Source organism: Kogia breviceps, chromosome 7, assembly GCF_026419965.1.
Source record: "Kogia breviceps isolate mKogBre1 chromosome 7, mKogBre1 haplotype 1, whole genome shotgun sequence".
NCBI classification, from domain to species: domain Eukaryota; kingdom Metazoa; phylum Chordata; class Mammalia; order Artiodactyla; family Physeteridae; genus Kogia; species Kogia breviceps.
Window position 1 is genome coordinate 112531418 of NC_081316.1, and position 19430 is coordinate 112550847.

General features: G+C 50.5%; 1 protein-coding gene across 13 annotated transcripts in view; it reads left to right on the forward strand.

Moving 5' to 3' along the window:
- PKNOX2 (PBX/knotted 1 homeobox 2) overlaps positions 1 to 19430 on the forward strand; it is a 262542-nt gene that overhangs the window by 17056 nt on the left and 226056 nt on the right. The window contains exon 1 of one of the 13 annotated variants that reach the window (XM_067039244.1): positions 5909 to 6101. The exons of the other annotated variants lie outside the window; for them this stretch is intronic. The gene's annotated coding sequence lies outside the window, so the exon portion shown is untranslated. Of the gene's footprint in view, positions 1 to 5908; positions 6102 to 19430 lie in introns of those variants that run through there. 13 annotated transcript variants of the gene reach the window in all.

Sequence of the window (19430 nt, forward strand, 5' to 3'; positions counted from 1 at the left end):
CATCTTAACCTGAGTCTCAGTGCCCTCTTTTGTAAAAATGGGGACTATAATAACTCCATGATGGTGTTGTGTTAGGACTCCAATGGCCTAATGTGTGTAGAACTCCTGGCACATGCTAGGTTTACGTATAATGGGCTAAGCCATCCGAGCCATTGCTTTTATTCCCAGTGTTGGTTATGGGATGGGGAGAAGCAGCCACTTCCTTTCTCTCAGAGAGGCTGGCCTAGATACTCCCAGCTCCATGCACAGAGGGCTTCCCAGCCCGCTGGGCTGGGAGTCCCTTAAGTTCCAAGGGACATGGTACTTGCTGGCTGCAGCATGTGACGAGTATGTTTTCCGAGAGTGAGTCCTCCCTCTGCTTTGTGGATCACTGGAGACACATCTTAAACTCCTGGCCGGCTAACCCCGGCCACTGCAGCCTCCTCCTGGCCCACCTCTCCCTAATGCAGGGGGAGCCATGCTCACGGGACATGGACTCTCTCTCTCTCTTTTTTTTAAAATGAATTTTTTTACACTGACTCTTTTTAATGGTCAAACGAAACAAAGAAGTTAAACACTATTTCCAAGACATTCTAAAATTCACAAAAAGAGGTTCTTCAGATCAACTACTTGCCTGGATTTCCACTCTAGCATTGACCTTGATGAGCCCAGGGCGTCAGCAGATTCCACTCATTCGAGGAATGGAGTGTCTCTTGAAGGGCCAGTATGGGCAGGGGGCGGTTTCACGCAGAGCAGAGAACACCAGTGGGCTATTACTCTGAGCCGAACATGCTCTGTTTCCTGTGAGGTTGTCCTCTGTTGCCTGTGGCCCCTCCGTTTGCCTCAAATCTATTTTCAAGTTATTTAACACCCACCATGTGCCAGCCACCAGGGAGGGAAACAAAGCTGATAAGATTTGGCCTCTACGTGAAGATTACAGTTTGAGTGGAGAGAGAAGCATGAAAACATGGAAAGTTAAATAATTTTGGAGGAGTTACATAGCAATACTTGAGGGTGGATCATCACAAGAGGTGTCCCAGGACAGAGAGGATTCATTACCAAATGAGAGACACTGGGAAGAGTGTCTCAGAGGAAGGAGAGATAAGAGGGCTGATGGGTTGGGAGAGACTTGATGGAAGAGGTGGGTGAAGTACCAAACCCTTGACACTTACCACCTTATAGCAGGCCTGGGATGTGGGTATGCCTGCCTCTATTTTTACATATGGCAAAGGCCAAGCCGCCCAGTTGATCAGTTTGGATCAGAACCCAGGCCCATCTGCATGTAAACTTTTTCCATTAGCAATCCTGTCTCCCACGAGCCAGACCCTGAAGGTTGGGGAGGATTGAATAGACAGAGAAAGGGGAGCCATAAACAAGGGCGTGCATGTAGGAATATAATGAGCGAAGAAAGACCCTACTGCGTGGTAGGGCGTTGAGCCAGCCAGCCTGGAGGGGGAAAAGCCAGCCTTCTCCAGGGGATTAGAGCCTGTGGTCTGGGCTCCTCGTGGGGTAGTGACCTGAGCCTCTGGAGCTTTGCACATGCTGACCGCTGTTCCCTGCTCTCTCCTTGGAACCTCTCCTCCCCACACTCAGGAGCACCCGATCGCTTTCCCTGGCCTTGAGTCGGAGGCTGGCTAGGCTGGCATCCTCCAAGAAGACCCAGTAAATCCCTGGTGGTAACAGTGATGATAACAACACCATCTCACACCCGTATAATATGCTTCTATCCATACAGCCCTTTCGTTTGAAACCTGAAACAATCCATGAAGAAAGACATCCTGGCGGCTGAGCACAGGCCAGGGCTCCAAGCAGGTTACTCACTGTTTACCACTGTGTGTGCAGCACCTGGCACATAAGAGGTGCTCAACAAACATTTGTCAAGTTTCACTCCATTTGTGGGTACTGGATTCCAGCACCTCTGCAGAAAGCAAGCAGCACCCCTGGTCCTTCTCTCCTGGCGTTTGTTCAGTGTTCTCTGTGCCCAGTGGCCCCATGTCTCAGCCCAAGTAGAGGCTGTTACAAAGCCCACGTGCATTTATAACTATTGAGTTCAAGGTTGAAAGCAATCTGGGTTTTTCTCTTTGTTTAGGTTCCCTGGGTTCAATTTAGTTTCACATGAGAAATCAAATAATTACACCCTATCTTTTCTACTGTCCTTTTTTGAGTAAAATCTGTATAACATAAAATTTTAACCATTTTAACAAGTGTATAATTCAGTGACGTTAATTACATTCACAGTGTTGTGCAAACATCTCCATATCTATTTCCAAGACTTTGCATCACCCCAAACAGACACTCTGTATGCGGGAAGCAGTAACTCCCCATTCCGCTGTCTATTCTACCCTTGGTAAACGCTAATCTATTTTCTATCTCTATGAATTTACCTATTCTAGATATTTTATACAAGTGGATTATAGTATATTTGTCCTCTTGTGACTGGCTCTTTCAACGTTCATCTGTGTTGTAGCGTATAGAAGAATTTCATACCTTTTCATGACTGAATAATATTCCACTGTATGTATGTACCATATTTTGTTATTCAGTCATCTGTTGAGGGACACTTGGGTTGTTTCTGCTTTTTGGCTATTGTGAATAATACTGAAAGTATCTGAGTCCCTATTTTCAGTTCTTTTGGGTATGTACCTAGGAGTGGAATTTCTGGGCCATATAGTAACTCTACATTTAGCTTTTTGAGGAAACACCAAACTATTTTCCACAGCAGCTGCACCATTTAAGTTCCTACCAGCAAGACTCAAAGGTCCCAATTTCTTTAAATCTTCACTGACACTTGTTATTTTCTGGTGGTTTTTTTTGTTGTTGTTATTTACAGTCATTCTATCAGGAATGAAGTGGTATCTCATTGTGGTTTTGATTTGTATTTCCCTAATGACTAACGGTGAGGCATCTTTTCATGTGCTTATTGGCCATTTATATATCTCCTTTGGAGAAATTTCTATTCAAGTGCTTTGCTCAGTTTAAAAATGAGTTGTCCTTTTGTTGTTGAGTTGCGTATTTATGTATTCTGGATATCAAACTCTTACCAGATATATGATTTGCAAATATTTTCTATTATTCTGTAGGTTGTCTTTTCACTTGGTAATGTCCTTTGATGGACAAGTTTTTATTTTATTATTATTTTTTGCCTTGCAACGGTTTATTGGGGCATCTGAGGAAATACTGGCTTGAAGTTTTTATTTTAATGAAGTCCAATTTATATACTTTTATTTTGTTGCTTATACTTTGGTTGACGTATCTAAGAATCATTGCCAAATAATCTATGGTCATGCAGACTTATCTCCATGGTTTTTTTAAAAAGAGTTTTATGGTTTTAGCTCTAATTTTAGATTCTTCATCCATCCAGTTAATGGTATGAGGTGGGGTCTAACTTCATTCTTTTGCATGTGGAAATCTAGTTGTCCCAGCACCATTTGTTGAAGAGACTCTTTTTCCCCCAGTTGAATGGACTTGGCACCCTAGTCAGAACCAATTAATCATTGATGTATAGGGTTATTTCTGGACTCTTGATTTGATTCCATTGGTCTATATGTTAATCCTTATCCTTATTAACATATAGCATACTGTTTTGATTACTGTAGCTTTGTGGTAAATTTTGAAGTTGGGAATGTGAGCTTTCCAACTTCGTTTTTTTTTTTTTTTTTTTTTTTTCAGGATTGGTTTGGATATTCAGGGCTTCTTGCAATTCTGTATAAATTTGAGAATCAGCCTTTCTCTTTCCATAGAAAAGCCTGTTGGAATTCTGATAGAGATTGTGTTGAATCTGTAGATTGCTTTGAGTGGTATTGACATCTTAGCAATTGTAAGTCTTCCTATCTGTGAACATGGAACGTCTGTCAATTTATTTAGGTCTTCTTTAGTTTCTTCCAGCAATGATTTTTAGGTTGCAGTGTAAAAGTCTTTCACTTTCTTTGTTACATATGTTCCTGGGTATTTTATTCTTTTAGATGCTATTATAAATAGAACTGTTTTCTTAATTTCCTTTTCAGATTGTTCATTGCTGGTGTATAGAAACACAACTGATTTTTGCATGTGATCTTGTATCCTACAACTTTGCTGAATTTATTAGTTCTAGTAGCTTCCTTGTGGATTCTTTGTGATTTTCTATATATAGGGTCATGTCATTTACACATAGATTATTTCTTCCTTTCCAATTTGGATGCCTTTTAGTTCTTTTTCTTCCCTAATTTCTCTGGCTAGAACTTCTAATAAATTTTGAATAGCAGTGGTAAAAGTGGGCATCTGTCTTATTCCTGATCTCGGGGAATGTCTTTCGTCATTGAGTATGATGTTAGGTGTCCACTGCCCTTTTGCTGATGGGCCTCTCCTAGGGCCCTGGGTCAGGTGGGGATGGGGGAAACTTTCTGATTTATTACTGAACAAATGGATTTCTCCTGAAGGAGAATGTGTTAGTCCTTTCGGGCTTCTATAACAAATTACTTTAGACTTGATAGCTTATAAATAATATAAATTTATTTCTCACAGTTATGGAGGCTGGGAGAACCAAGATCAAGGCACTGCAGATTTGGTGTCTGTGGAGGGTCCACTTCCTGGTTCATAGATGTCTGTCTTCTTGCTGTACCCTCACATGGAAGAAGGGGCAAGAGAGCTCTCTGGGGTGTCTTTGATAAGGGCACTGTTCCCATTCATGAGGGTTTCACCTTCATAACCTAATCACTTCCCAAAGGCCCTACCTCCTAATACCATCATATTAAGTATTGGGATTTCATCATATGAATTTTGGGAGCACACAAACATTCAGTGTATAGCAGAGAATCATATCCGGAGCCTTGTTCAGAGCAAATACCCAATAATTAGAAAATATCAGTTTCATGGCAACACTAATCACACCATTAAAATGTCAGTTGAACTAAAACCCCCGAAGTTGTTAAGTTCCTACAATGCTGCAGGCACTTTCATTATGTCATTTGATCCTACTCTAGCCCGTGGAAACAGGCTTTTTATTATTACCTCTCCCATTTCAGAGGTGAGGAAATGAAGGCTAAGGGAGTGAGGTAATTCATACAGCTGGTAGGTATTCAAAGGAAGTTTAGTATATATGGTGACTTTCTTGATTTGTAAATTGACTTGTTTTCTGTCCAGTAATTCTCAAGGAAAGAGAGGGAGGACTGCTCTTCTTTGTGGGTGTATCAGAACCTCCCCGGGGTTGGAGGGGTGGAAGGCTTTCTCAAAGACACTGCCACCCCTCAGCCCATTCTGACTGATCACTCATTCAGAGGTCATCTGCTCCCAGTAGGGAGTCATTGCTGCAGCGATTCACCATGACTACAGAGCTTGCTGCCAACTGCAGGGGTGTGCAGTGGAAAAAAGTTGAGGGCCACCGCAAGCCCCAACATCATCTTTCTGTCATGATGTTGGTGTTGCCAGATCAGCTAGAGAGACTTGTGGAATTGATTCCATCGGGAGATTCCAAGAGGGAACCCCTTCTGAGGATTAGGAGCAAAGTTCGTGTAGCTCAAGGAGAGGTCCTGGGTCAGGCACCTTCGTCCTACCCCAAACCCTGTATTGTTAACTCAGTCGTAATCAACACTCTTAGGGAGATTAGCTTGATCACCTAACTGCAGCCACCCGTTCCTGGATAATTCATAGCCGATGTTTCTGCCTCAGATTTCTGGGTCACTGGATGTCTGTAAGATCCTCTTCTGGACAGTGTTATAAGACCCAACTGGTGGACTTGTGTGTCTGCCACGGAAGAATTGCGGCCATGATCCTGGAACAGAGAATCCCTAGGTGGGGGGCAGTGCGACAGCCTGTAGAAAAGTGCTAGGTTTTCTGAGTCTTCACACAAAAGTCCACATTAGCCAAGGGCAGGGGAAGGCTGCATATTTGCTCTCTTGATTTTTTAGGTTGAATTTTCTTTTTCTTTTTTATGGCCTCATTTTCTGCATTTTAGTTGGGAAGAGGGACATGGTGAATTTACTTCCCTGCTTCTTCTATCCTGCTTGGAGCAGAATTTACTGAGAGTCCCCTGCCACTGCTGGCCATTTCGGTGCCCCATTTATGTTTTCAGAGCACATTAGAACCATCAGTTCACGACGAGACTTCCCTGGGCTGCAGATGACTGCGGGGGACAAACCCACCAAGAGGTACATCTATTGAAATTCTAAAGACATACGTAAAACCAAGCAAGACCAAGGGGGAGGAGGGTAGCCCTGCCTCCTGTTCCTCCAACAATCAGTCCTCTTTAGATTAAATTCAAAAGGTCTTTATTGTCTCCATTCGATTTAGCAAATACCTGTGTGATAATTCAGATAAGATGCAGTTCTTGTCTTTAAAGAATTCAAAATCTGCTTGGCCGCTCCATTTCAACAAACTCCTCTCATCCCTTATTTCTCTGTTGCTCTATGCCACCATCCTCCCACCTATCCCTGTCAACTCCCAAGCTTTTCCTGTCTTGTAGGCTTGAAACTTTGGAGTCCATCCACACCCCCACACGCCCCCCTTCATTCTCTGGTTTGCCCAGGACAGTCCTGGCTTAAGTCTGTTGTCCCAGTGTAACTGTAATGGCTCCCCTTTCACGTCAAAAGTGTCCAATTTCGGGTGACAGATAACTGATCAGCCAGTCTATAACTTTCGGAGGCCAAGGCTGTCCTCTCAGCCTTCTTCATGCCTGGCTCGTCACTGCATCTTCACTGCCACCACCCTGGTTCAGCTGCTGTCAACTTCTGCCTGGACTGCTAGAGTTGCCTTCTCTCTGCTCTCCTTACTGCCTGTCCTCTCACTTGCAGTCCACTCTGCAAACCATTGCCTGATTCATCCCCCCAAAAGACAGCGCTCCGTGCTCACTTCACTGGCCCCTTGCTGGGTACAGCACACAGTTCAGGCCCCTGAGCCTGGCACTTGAAACCTTTTGCAGCCCAGCCTCTGCTTTTGTCTACGGTGCTCCCCTTTCGGTTTCTCTGCATGAAATCTCATTTCCACTCTCATTGGTTGATGCGCCGTCCCCTGCCCCTGCCCTTCAGAGACCACTGTCGCTCATGAAGGGCTCAAGCTCAGCCGTTCCCACAGATGCACGTCCCTGTGCACGTGTCCTTCAGGCCCAGCGTCATTGCCCACCTCGCCAGTACGATGTTCTGTGACCAGCTGTCCCTTGGTGCTCTCTCCTCCTCTGAACTCCTTGGCCTAGAGCAATTATTGCTGCACAACTCATTTGGCATCTAATCATGTACTGCCTCATGACTTTTCATATATTGCTCTCTTGCACGGGGGCTTAAAGTATTTGCTGTAATTTCACTTTTTGTTCTCACAGGCCTTTCTCCTCAATGAAATTGCAGGTTCCTTGAGGACAGGAGCCATGTCTTATTCATGTTTTTATTCCTTATGGCACCAAGTGCCTGCTAGGTAGAAAAGAAATACTTCCCAGAAACCCTTAGCAGGTATTCATTTAGGAATCCTGGGACCGAAAGGACCCTTAGGATCATGTAGTTCAGACACTTATTTTGTAGATGAACTGAAAAATGAAGACGAGAGAAGTCAAGAGACTTGCTCAAGGTGACCCAGCTATGCAAACGGCACATACAGGATTCAAATGCAGGCCCTCTGTATCTGTGGGTTCCACATCCGTGGATTTGACCAACTGCGGATCAAAACAGACTTTTTAAAAAATCCAGAAAGTTCCAAAAAGCCAAACTTGAAATTTGCCACATGCCAGCAGCTATTTACATAGCATTTACATGGTATTTACAACTATTTACATAGCATTTACATTGTATTAGGTATTATAAGTAATTTAGAGATGATTTAAAGTACAGTATACAGGCGGATGTGCATAGGTCATATGCAAATACGACACCATTTTACCTAAGGGACTTGAGTATCCACGGGTCTTAGTATGTGCGGGATCCTGGCCCCAATCCCCTGTGGATCCTGAAGGATGGCTGTACTTTCCCCAGCACCAGCCGACCTCCTGTGTGTTGATTTTATTTTGTGAATGGACTACAGCCCTTTCCAAGGAATAAGTAGGCATTTAGAAAGCAGAGGCAAAGAAGGCAAGCAAACCAGCAGGATGACATGGTCTTAGCAAAGTCCCAGAGACTTGCTTGGCATAATTTGGGGGGGGGACAGCAGTTGGGCCAAGATTGTTCCTAGGTAAGAGTCTTGGGGGAGGGGTGGGTCAAGGAAGGCCTTCAGTCTCCTGATTTTGGGTTGTGAGATGTCTGTCACAGCAAAGCCACCTGCCAGAGCCTTAGAGGAATGTCTCAGCTCCAAGACCCGCCTTTCAGAAGTTGTGGTGCGGGGCGTAGGGAGTGGGGGAAGCTCAGGAGGGCTAGGAGAGGTCACTGGGAACTGCCTGCTTGGAGGCGGCTAGGTCACATTTGCTTTGGGCCGTAAGGAAACCTGACTTCAGCGGTGTTGAGAAGGGCCACCGGTAGTGCTGTTATATGTAGCTTTCAACTTTTTTTTTTTTTTTTTTTTTTGCGGTACGCGGGCCTCTCACTGTCGTGGCCTCTCCCGTTGCGGAGCGCAGGCTCCGGACGCGCAGGATCAGTGATCATGGCTCACGGGCCCAGCCGCTCCGCGGCATGTGGGATCTTCCCGGACCGGGGCACGAACCCGCGTCCCCCGCATCGGCAGGCCGACTCTCAACCACTGCGCCACCAGGGAAGCCCCAGCTTTCAACTTTAATAAGGTGTCATAACAACTATGAACATACACATAACTAAAAACACGTTTCACTGGAAGCTTAATCTTGAATCCTTTTCTACTGCTCCTGTGTGGCGCTTCATGGCATCAGTAGAGCTGTTAAAACACAATGGAACGCGAGTAATTGTGCATTATATGGCTTTTGTTTTCCGTTAGGAAATAGTCACACCTGAAAAGAGAGTGGGATTATCATGGCACAGGGTGCTGTGGAAGAGCCGTGAGAGGGGGGCCGGCGGGTGAGGACAGAGAGCGGGAGAGCAGGGAATCTGGCTGCTTCTATCCCAGGGGGTCTCGGCTTTTCTAGCCTTAAACCTGCGGGCATTCATACATCTCAGGGTGTGAAGAGGCTCTGAGCTGATGATCAGGGTTAGCAGAGGACTCTGGGGTCCTGGCATCACGTGCAAGGTGAGGGCAGGGGCTGCGGAGAAAGAATGTGTCTGAAGGCATCTGGGGGAGATAAGGGCAAATTAAGTCAGGAAACAGGCGCTGGAACGGTTTCCCCGGGGAGCCGGGCGGCGTCCGTGCCCGTGTGCTGCTGGTCGGACCTCTTCAGTGATGTCCTTCCGCTTGAGCCGGGAGCCTGGGGGAGCTGGGCCTGGAGAAGGTGGTACCTCCGCTCCGGGCACACTTGCTCCTCCCCTAAGTCACAGCAGCCATAAAGTGATAATAGCTACTCTTTACGGAGTGCTATGCGACAGGTGCTTTACGTGCATTTCCTAACTTAATTCTCACAAAGCCCCCCTTTCTGGGTGGAACCAAGGCCGTGTCTCTGGAGCCTCCAGCCCCTCCCTGTTTCCGAGGGGCCACAGGAGGTAGGACACCTGGGCAGCACGTAGGAAGCCAGGGCCAGCTGGTCCTGTTTGTTGGGGGGAAAGGAAACAACACTGGCTGGCAGAGTAGCTGAGTGTGGTTTCGGATGGGAAGATTGTTCTCAGGTAGCCTGATGGCAGCCCTGCCCCAGGGGAGCCTTCGAGGCACCCGGGTCATCTGGGACAGTCCCCTGTCTGCATACAGGTGACCCACTTGCTGCGGCAGGGCCTTCAGGGTAACTTCTCTGGGCCATACAGCAGCACCGCGGGGTCTGCCATTGGGGTTGAGGGGGAGACCCGTCTCTCTAGATAGATTACATTTGGTTTGCTCGGAAGGCATTTATGGCTTTATAAAGCTCTTCAATTGGCTCTTTTCCCCCCTCAAAACATTTCTTCAAGCTTACAAGGCCAGTTTTAGAATAGCAATTACCAGCTCCAATCTCCCCCAGCAAACTCACGCTGTGCTGTTGTATATAAACTGCTTGGGACGTTTGTAATGCTGCCACACAGCGTATCTGCAGGGCGGAAAGCCCCGTCTGTCCCGAGGAATGCTGCAGGGGCCCTTTCCCAGCTCTAATTTATGGGCCACATAAAACTCTGTGAAGTTGCCCTGCATCTTTCCGAGGCAAAGTTGAGGTTTTTTCCTGTTTCAAGCTGCTAATTTTTACCATTTAAAGCCAGCCTTCTGCCCGTGCCAGTGTGCATGTGTGCATATAAGTTGGCCACTTTAATTTATGTGCCTCTTTCTCTCTCTCTGTGATACTCATAACTTACAAATGTGCGCATAATGTACAGCCAGCTCTTCCTTATCATGAGAGGCTTGGCTGATTGGTCCTGTGCCCCCGCTGACCCGGACCCCCTCCCCCGCCCTCCTCAAACCCAGGGAGGAAGCCCTGCAGTGGAGACAGAGATAGACACTGGCCTGGGACCTGGAGCCGGCGAATGGCAAGAGTTCACTGTGCAAACCTGGTCCAGGGTCCCTGCCGGTGAGAAAAGGGGTTTAACGAGAGGCAGCTCTGTGAGGGTACAGAGAGCCGGAAGTTCAGAGCCGCTGGGGACCAGGATTTCAGGCTGGAACAAGGCACGTTCCAGATGGAACCTTCTAAGCCTCAGTTTCCTCATTTGCAGGATGCGGGTAGGATTATAGATTTCTCACCGGAGTGTTGTGAGTATCAAGTATGCCGATGGCTGCGAGGGCCCTTCCCGAGCTAAGGCAATATCCCAGGGCTGGTTGGTAGCTGTTCCAAGCCTGAAACTGCCGGCAGGGACCTGGAGGAGGGGGAACAGCCAAAGGCAATGTGATGTCTCAGGGTTTTCCGAAGTCGAATGGCAGTGCCGCTGGTGGGCCTCGCCAGGCTCCTCTGTGCCTTGCGGGGCAGGCCGTGGGAGCTCCGTGCACTGAGCCCCTCCCTTCCCACCAGCGTCCTCTGATCCCTGGGTAAGAGCTCCTTGGCACCGCCTTCCCGCCTCCAGCCCAGCTCCCACCCCTAACCTTTCTTGGGAGCAGTAATCCTCTCCTGGCCTTTGGTGTTGCAGGCGGCTTTTCTAGCAGTCTCCTGGGAAGGCTGCCGTCCAGTAGGTCTTGGGGGTCCAGATGCAGGGAGGTTTGTACCCCCAGCCCCCTGTGTCCTCACAGGAGGGCCCTCACTGCACAGCGGGGGAGCTCGGCCCTCTCGCCTCCCACCCTGAGTTTGGATCACACCATTACACTGGCTGACAGAGGGGGACGTTCAGCCCTTCCTTGGGGTTTGGCTGAGTCCCCGAATCAGAGGACCCCCAATCCCACTCTTCCTTCAGTGTCCCTCTAGGCCTCATTCCTCCTCCTAACTGCTTCTGCTGGAATGTTCCCACTTGGATATTTTGCCACTAATGTGAACTCCACGAGTTTAAAACAGGCTAATTCAGCACATTTTTAGTGAAGGGAAAGATGCTGTCACCTACTGAACATTGACTATTTGGCAGGCAGTGGGCAAGGTGCTGTGTATGCTCCAGAGGATTTAATTATCACCACAAATCCTACCAGTAATAATAAGGAAAATGTATTTGGCACTTACTACGTGCCAGGCACTGTTCTGAGCTCTTCACACGCTAACTCAATCCTCACAACACTTCTACAAAGTAGGTACTATTATTATCTTCTGATATTGTAGATAAACTGAGGCACAGAGAAGTTAAGGAACTTGCCCAAGGGCCCACAGCTAGTAATTTGGGAAGATGGGATTAGCACCCAGGGAGTCTAATTCTGAGTCAGAGCTCTTGACTATTACACAAGAAATAGGGCTTCTTTAAGGAAGGTGTTTATTATTCCTCCATTTTATAGGTGTAAAAACTGATATTCAGAGAGTTCAGATAACTTGCTCAGTAACACATAACTTGGAAGAGGCAGAGCCAGAATTTGAACCCAGGTTGGTCTGGCTCCCAAGCCTGTGGTCTTTCTGTTTTACCTTCTGTTCTCTTGCTTACTGGCTTATGACACAGGTTCAAGACGCATGGTTTTCCCCACCCTCGATTCTTGATATTGTAAGCAGATGAGTCATAACATAAAACTGAAGTTTTTTAAGAAGATAAGGCTGGTTTGGAGCTGAGAGGCCGGAGCAAGGGGAAGGACTTGGCAGCAGCTGGGCAGTGATGGGGGTGGTGAGGTTCAGGTCAGGGTGGGAGGAATGAAAAAGAGGATGCACTTAAGAGCTGTGCCAAAGAACCAATATAGAACCTGGTGATTGACCAGGTACTGGGAGTCCACCTAGGGTGGAATCTCCAGCCTGAAGACTCAGTGGATTGACATACTATTCATGAAAAGAGCGAAGTTCTTGTGGGACAAGGGTCTCATTTTATAAGTGTTGAGCTCGAGATGCCATGGAACATCCTGTGGAGGAGTTCTGTGAGCAATGGCTGATCATTTCTCCAACCTCCAAAACTGATTTTGGGTGTCATGGCCTCTTTGAGAATATGATAGAATGATGGATTCTCTCCCAAGAAAAATGTACAAACACACACACACGCGCACGCACGCGCAAAATTTGTTAACAGTGTCCCAGACGGGGATCCCTAGGACGCAGGGACTCCAGGTTACCAACACGTGGTTTAGGGCCTCTGTCCTGGCTGCGGGCACCCAGGCTCTGCCACCACAAGGTCTGCTTGGGAAGCTGGAGACGGGCATCCTGAGAGGCTCTGTCTCTGAGTATTGGGAGGGTAGATGGTGCCAAAATTCCTCGAAGGGGAGACTTTTCCATTTCAAAGCTTGTACCTGGAAACAGTGTGCGTGGGATTTCCTCTCAGACTCTGAGCCAACAGGAGGGTCGCAGGTCATTTTCCCTGGGCTTGTGCATCCCTGGGTATTGCCCCAGACTTGGCCCTGAGTTTGTTCACGTTTCCTTTCATTCACTCGTTCTGCTGAGTGCTGACTGTGCATCCGGGGCTGGCCTAGGCGTCCCCTGAGGATGGCGGCCCAGGATAGGGCCTGAAGCAGGGTCTGAGCCCAGGAGGCTCTTCTGTCTAGCCTGCCTTCTGTGCCCATCGCCAGACCCGTGGGGTCTCCCCAGCGCCCTCATCGAGGCTTGTGTATTTCCTCACTGAGAAGCTCCAGTCTGTATGAGGGCAGAGTGTGGCCGTCAGGGAGAGGTGCTGAGAGGGAGTCCAGGGAGGGAGGAGGGTCGTAGAGCAGTGACGTCAAACCTGGCTTCTGATGGCCCTGCTACAGTTTCCTCTGTGACCTTGGCGAGCTGCCTCACCTCTCTGGGCCTGAATTCCCACATCGGCAGAGCAAAGGATTTGGATCTGACCACGTCCAAGGTCCCATCCAAGTTAATTTTCCATGATTCTAAGTATAGAGCCGCCGCGTGCCTACAAAGGCTCCCGGAAGGAAGTAGCCCTGATACTCTGAGGATAAAACATGCCCCCCTCCCCCGGGCAGGGCCACTAGTGCTGCATCCCTTAGAGAAGAGGCCTTGTGCCAGTGCTGCGAAGGCATGGAGAAGGTTCTTCCCTGAGATCATTGACTTTTACCCTATTGGGTAAGAATATGGCTATGTGGCTATTTAAATGTAAACTAATAAAAATGAGATCACATTAAAAACTCAGTCCCTCACTCTCACTAACCACGTTTCAAGAGATCAATAGCCTCCTATCCATCACTGCAGGAAGTTCGACTGGGTAGAGCTACAGTAGAAGCCAACCCCGGCTAGACCCCTGTTTGTCTGAGGGGTTAGAGGCCTTGCTTGGTTGGAGAAGGTGGGTATTTAGAATAGTTGACTAATGACACTCGGGGAGACCTTGGTCCTCGTGTGATTCATTATGTCTGAGATGCGAGGAAGACGAAATGTCTCCATTACAGCCACTCTGACCTTCAGACTCATTTAATCACTGCCCAGGCTGTGGGATGGGCAGTGAGCACAGGCCGGAGGTTGCGTCTGGTGCCCCGTGACTCCCCACGTGGATCCCCTCTGCCTCCGGACCGGGTCCCTGAGCAGGGAGCTCTCTTTCTGAACCCCTATTTGACTGAGGCCCCAGAGAAACGTCTTCTTCTGCTCCACACCTACCTGAGAAAGAGGCCCTACCCCTGCCTTGCCTGGGAGTCCTGGCTTCCCTCAGCGTTGCGCTGAGGCCTCAGGCTGGGACGGTTCTCGTTCTGGGGACTTGTTAGCAATAAATACCTCTGCCTCAGAGCCCTTGCCCGCCCTCAGCAGGGAAGAAAGAGACCCAGGCCGAGGTTCCGATGCGGCAGCGGCAAGGGGGAACTGAGAGTCATCAGGGGAGGGTGCACATGCCCAGAGGTCCCGGGTCGCTGTAAAGCTGGGGTCGGTAGGGAGATTGGGGTTGTGCAGGCAGCAGCTGCCTGTGCACAGAGCTGGTGGTGTTCCTGGAAAAGGATCGCAGTGACCTCAGGCTGGGTCATCTCCACTCCTGCACACAGGCGCCTGCAGCGGGCTCTGGGGGCCACACCACAGCTGTGGGCTGCAGCTGGGAGGCTCCTGGGAAACCTGGCTGTTACCTCCCTACGTTGCATGTTAGCAGCATAATCTTGGCCTTTCAGGCCAGTGGAGGGCCCTCCGGGAAGCAGCTGTTTCTTCCATCTAGACCTCAAGGCAGGCCCTTGTAGTGGAGAGATGCTTGGGAGGGATTGGGCATCCCTGGCCTGTGTCTACCAGCCCATGCTCAGGCTGAGGCCCGGATAGCCATCTTCCTGGGACTTGCCGGGGGCTCTCAGGTCTACTTAGCAGAAGAGGGCTGAGTCGTGTCAGGGGCCAGAGTGGAGTCCTCATACGGAGGAGGTCAGATGTTCCTCCATCGTTTCTATAGCCGGCTTCTCTTCGGAGAGAAGAATTCTGTGTCTGGCATCCTACTTGCTCCCGTCAGCTTTTTGGATGGAAAGGCCAGAAAGGCAAAGGTGGGATGGGAAGCAGGTAACACCCCCCCCCCTCATCGACCAGCCTTTCAACCTTTGGTGCCCTCCTTGGCGCCTTACCAGAGGGGTAAGGAGGATGGGGAGAGTCAGGGAAGGGCCATTCCTCTGGTCTAAAGCTGCTTTGGGGTTCTCCTTCAGTACACTCTTTCCTGTCCACTGTCATCTGGTGAGATGAGTGCCGAGGTCAGTTTTACTTGAGTGCAGATGAACTCGGGAAAATTCATCCGTGTAGGCTTGCTCGTATCTCCACTTCCTTTGAGCCCCTTTGTCCTATGACAGCCTGCTCAGCCGGCCTTTCATCCTAAACCTGTAGATCTGACCTCTGGGCTCTTCAGACCCAGATATTCCCCCCACCCCATGCCACCCACCCTCCCCTCCCCTCCCCTCTCTGCTCTCCTTTTTGCTTCTTAGCAGATCCTGCTCCTCTTCCCTCTTCTTTCTTCTCTTTCTCCTTCTCCCTGGTGGTTGTCAAAGTCCCCACCCCACACCCTCAGCCCACGCCCAGGTGGCACCTGCCTGCTCCCCTGGCCCAGGCCACCCACGCAGGCTCCTTGTCCATTCAGCGGAGGAGCTTCGCTGGAGTGGAATGCAGGCTGCTCCCACCTTCGTCTGGGTACCCTCTCTCCTCGCTGCAAAACACTCTTTTGTTCTGACTTTCACTCAGGTCCAGGCAGCCCTGCCACTCGCACACATTCATCCAGTACAAATGAAATTTATTATCTATCTGAGAAAAACCAAACCAGGAGGTTAAGTCAGTTAGTGCAAAAGAAAACAGTGTGATACACTTCACTGTCCCCGATCAAGTGACGTGGGGCTCCTGGGTCTCTCCTTGCTGCTCTGTGGACCAGCTAAGACAGAAGCAGCACCCACTCACCGAGGGAACCCTGGGCCCCCGGCACCCATGGCAGGTGGCTCAGTCTTTCCGTCTACGCGGCAGTGACGCTGATGCCCTCTGAGGGCTGCACACGAGAAGTGCACCTGGCGTTGCATTCAAGGCACGGCACCGGGTCCTGGCTGCTGGCCTCCTTGTCTCCCCGATGTAACTGAGGTAGGGCCAGAGGGTCCCACTGTCAAGGCATTTTTGTTCTCCAGGTCACAGTTGTTAGTCTCAGGGGGAAATAGGCAAAGGGATGAGCAGAGATTCTCTTGCCAGGGACCGGAAGCAGGGCCACCCCAACTTGATCTCCTCCCCTTCACCGTATTCTGTGCCTTCCCAGCCTGCCCCACCCCCATGAACAGCAGGAGGGCTCCCCAGGTTTCTTGAGCCGAAAACCAGGGATCATCCTTGACTTTGACCTTTCCCCCATTTCCTCATAGCCAATCATGTTCCACCTAGTATCTAAGGTGAGTCTTGGCCTGACCACTTCCCTCCGCTCCCCACGCCACGCGCTTGGCCCAGACCTCTGCCGTCGCTTGCCTGGCCGGATGCAACGCCTCCGGGTGGCTTCTCCCTCGCGCCCGTGCCCTGATCTCTCTGCTACACGGAAGCCGGCGCCATCCTTCCTACCCCGCATAGCCTCTTCATCGTGGCCTATTCATTTGCGTGGTTTGAGGTTTAGGATCTGACTTGCCGGTTCGACAAGCTCCAGGATGTCAAGGACAGTGTCTAGGTTGATCTTCACTGCGTCTCAGTCTCAGTGCCCTTAATAAGCCACTGTTGGGCAGATGGATGAATAGAGGGCCAGGCGGGGCACTTGCTTGCTTTGCTCTCTTTCCAAGGGATGTGCGCTCCACGTGGGCGGGGGTCTGTCTCTTGTTCACTCTGACGTCCCCCGAGAGCCTAGAACACTGGCATATCCAGGAGCTCGGTAAAGGTCGTCGAGTCGAGTGAATTGACAGGCTCTGAAGTAGAGGGCTCGTCCGGGCTCATGCACTCAGACCACCGGCCGAGATTTGGCCTGGTCACCTTCTCTGCGACGTCACCCCTCATTCCCTCCCCTTCTCCCTGGCCTCCCAGGGTCTTGGTTCCGCGAACGCTTTCTGAGCTGAGAGTCTAGAACAGAAAAGGGCCACCCCAACTTGATCTCCTCCCCTTCTGGGGCAGAACCCAGATTGCTGTTGATTCTGTCCTGCTACCCCCCAAGGAGGAAGTGGGGTCTTCTTCGTCACTTCCGGTTAGATCTGAGAGACAGGGTGGTGTGCTGGGGCCACGCACGTCCCTTGGTCCCATGAACTTTTGGGAACCAACCTCTGGAGCCCTTTGGAGTGACAGCAGTGCAGCTCAAATCCTTCCCCAATATTGCTTTCTTCCTCTGCAGGAAGAAAATGCAGCCTCCCTCCTCCCCATTCAAAGTTCTGGTGATTCCCAGAAAACACAGAAAGCGTCCACAAGACCTGGCCGCAGGAGAGATGGCAAAGGCTTGGGGAGAAGGAGACGGTGCAAGGCACGGTCAGGGCGGCTTCAGAAGGCATGCGGTGCTGCGACTGTCCATTTTGGCCCCTCTCTGAGCTGTGGCTCCCGACAACTGTGTGCTGCCCAGCTGGAGACTGTCTGAGAGATTCTGCAATAGGAAGTATGACAGCTAGAAAATGTTTGTTTTTCACCTCACCCATCAGGAAGGCCCCAGCCCAGCCCCCTTCCCGCTCTCCCATTGTTAATGGCCCAGTGGATCAAATTCCTCCACTTCACTCCCTGGAAGGTTTGCTTCCAGAGCCTTCCCTTAGGCACTCCCAGCTCCCTTTTTCGTTTCTCTCCCGTGTGTAGACACTTCCCCCAAGAGCCCGGCTAGCTTGGCATTAGCTGGGGTTTGGGGAGGAGTGGTGATTGGGGGGCGGTGGGCTCGGCTGGGGGGCTGGGGGTCGCGAGCTGCCTTGTGGCTGCTCCACGGGGTCTGGCCGAGCCCCAGCCTCTGACTGTGACATACAGCCCCCTTCATGAAACCAGACAGAATTAAGCCTTTTGTTTCCTGTTTGCTAGGCCGGCTTAAAGAAAACACAGAGGGTCCGTGAGGCTGGAGCTCCCAACAAGACGGCCTTTGTATTCATTTAATTAATCAGTTGGCTGAGGGGAAGGAGAGGAGGGAAGTTCATGTTATAAATACATGTTTTTCTTTGGCTTTTTTCCCCCAAAAGACAGGGCTTGAATGGCATCCCCGAGAGAGCCCCCCATCTCACCCCAGACGTGCCGGGGGCCAGGGGCCTGCCAGGCTGCAGCTGTGACTCCCCCCACCTCTGTCTCCCCAAAAGCATTAGCCCTGATCTCTCTGGGTCCTGGGGAAACGTCAAATGCTGACAGGGGCGGGGTTTGGGGGACAGTGGGCGGGGTGTGCCCGCTAGGCTCTGGACTCCACTTCCCCCCTTCTCACCTCCCCCCTCAAACCCTGCATCCTCCTACAGCCTCCATGGAGGCGGTCCGGTCCCCAAACCGCTACATGGAGAGGTGTCTGCCCCCAAGAGGCCTGGGCACGCAGCAGGTGCACCTCGGGGGAGATGTCCTCACTTAGGAGCAGAGCAATCTTCGTGTTCCCTGCTTATCTCCGTATCCCCGACTCTGCAGGACGGGCTGGGGCTGGTACCCAACAAACTGCCCAGACGGGCAGACAAAGGTATCCCAGGGGCGACCCGAACCCCATCAGGCGCCCTCCGCCCCGCCCTTCAGTTCGAGCCGTCTGACTGTGTAGGGGAAAGGAAAACGGAATAGGGCTCTTGGGGCTCTGAGGAGGGGGCTGTGGTTGGGGGCTGTGGGTCCTCTTGGGCAGATATCCTCAACCCACTTCCACCTCCCCAGAGGGGTTGTTTGTTTAAAGCTTCCCTTGATGATACTATTTAAGCTACCTTTTCATTTCGGAGATGGGCAAATTCACGCACTGTTCTCTCACTGCCTCTCCCCCAGCTTCCAAGTGTTTTTAGGATCCAAAAAAACCTTTCCTGATGACGTAAAACATTTGCAGTCTCTAAATATATGGCCCTCGTGATGGACTTTCACTGTGGTAAAATTTCCCTTCTGTGCTCTTCATCTCAAGTCTTAGCTGAAAGGCTCTGGTGTCTGGTAGCCGTCACCCTAGGCCTCGCGCACACACTGTGCGCAAAATCTCCAACACAGAGGGTCCAAGGCGGGAACCCCACGTCTGGCCTCTAAGTATTTTATCTTAGTATTCATCATCTGGCCTGATACCCAGCCGGAGTGCTACCACTGCATGGGGTGCCAGGCCCCTGCTTCCTCCCCATGCCTCCCCACTTCCTTGGCCCTTCGGGGAGATGGGGAGACAGCAGGAGCCGGGAGGGAAGAGCTTGTAAACTGTTGGCGGAGACAGGACTGCAAGGCCTTGGTTTTCTCTCTCCCCCAACCCCCTGCGTTCATCCCCCCACCCCCACCCCCGACCTCTCAGTGAGGCCTACAGTTTCAAGCCGCAAACCCAAATACCCTCCCTCTAGGCCTTTCTGGGAGCACAGTCAGGCTAGGCCGAACCCTAGGTGGGGTGGTGTTTCCTTTGCGAGCCAGCAAGATGCCGGGAGCCCGTGGCTGACTTCCCTCAGCAAACGGATCCACTGAACGTACCGTGTGGCTGGCTGGAGTGTGTGCCCGCGCGCCTGTCTCCTGAAGCAGGGACTAAAACTCA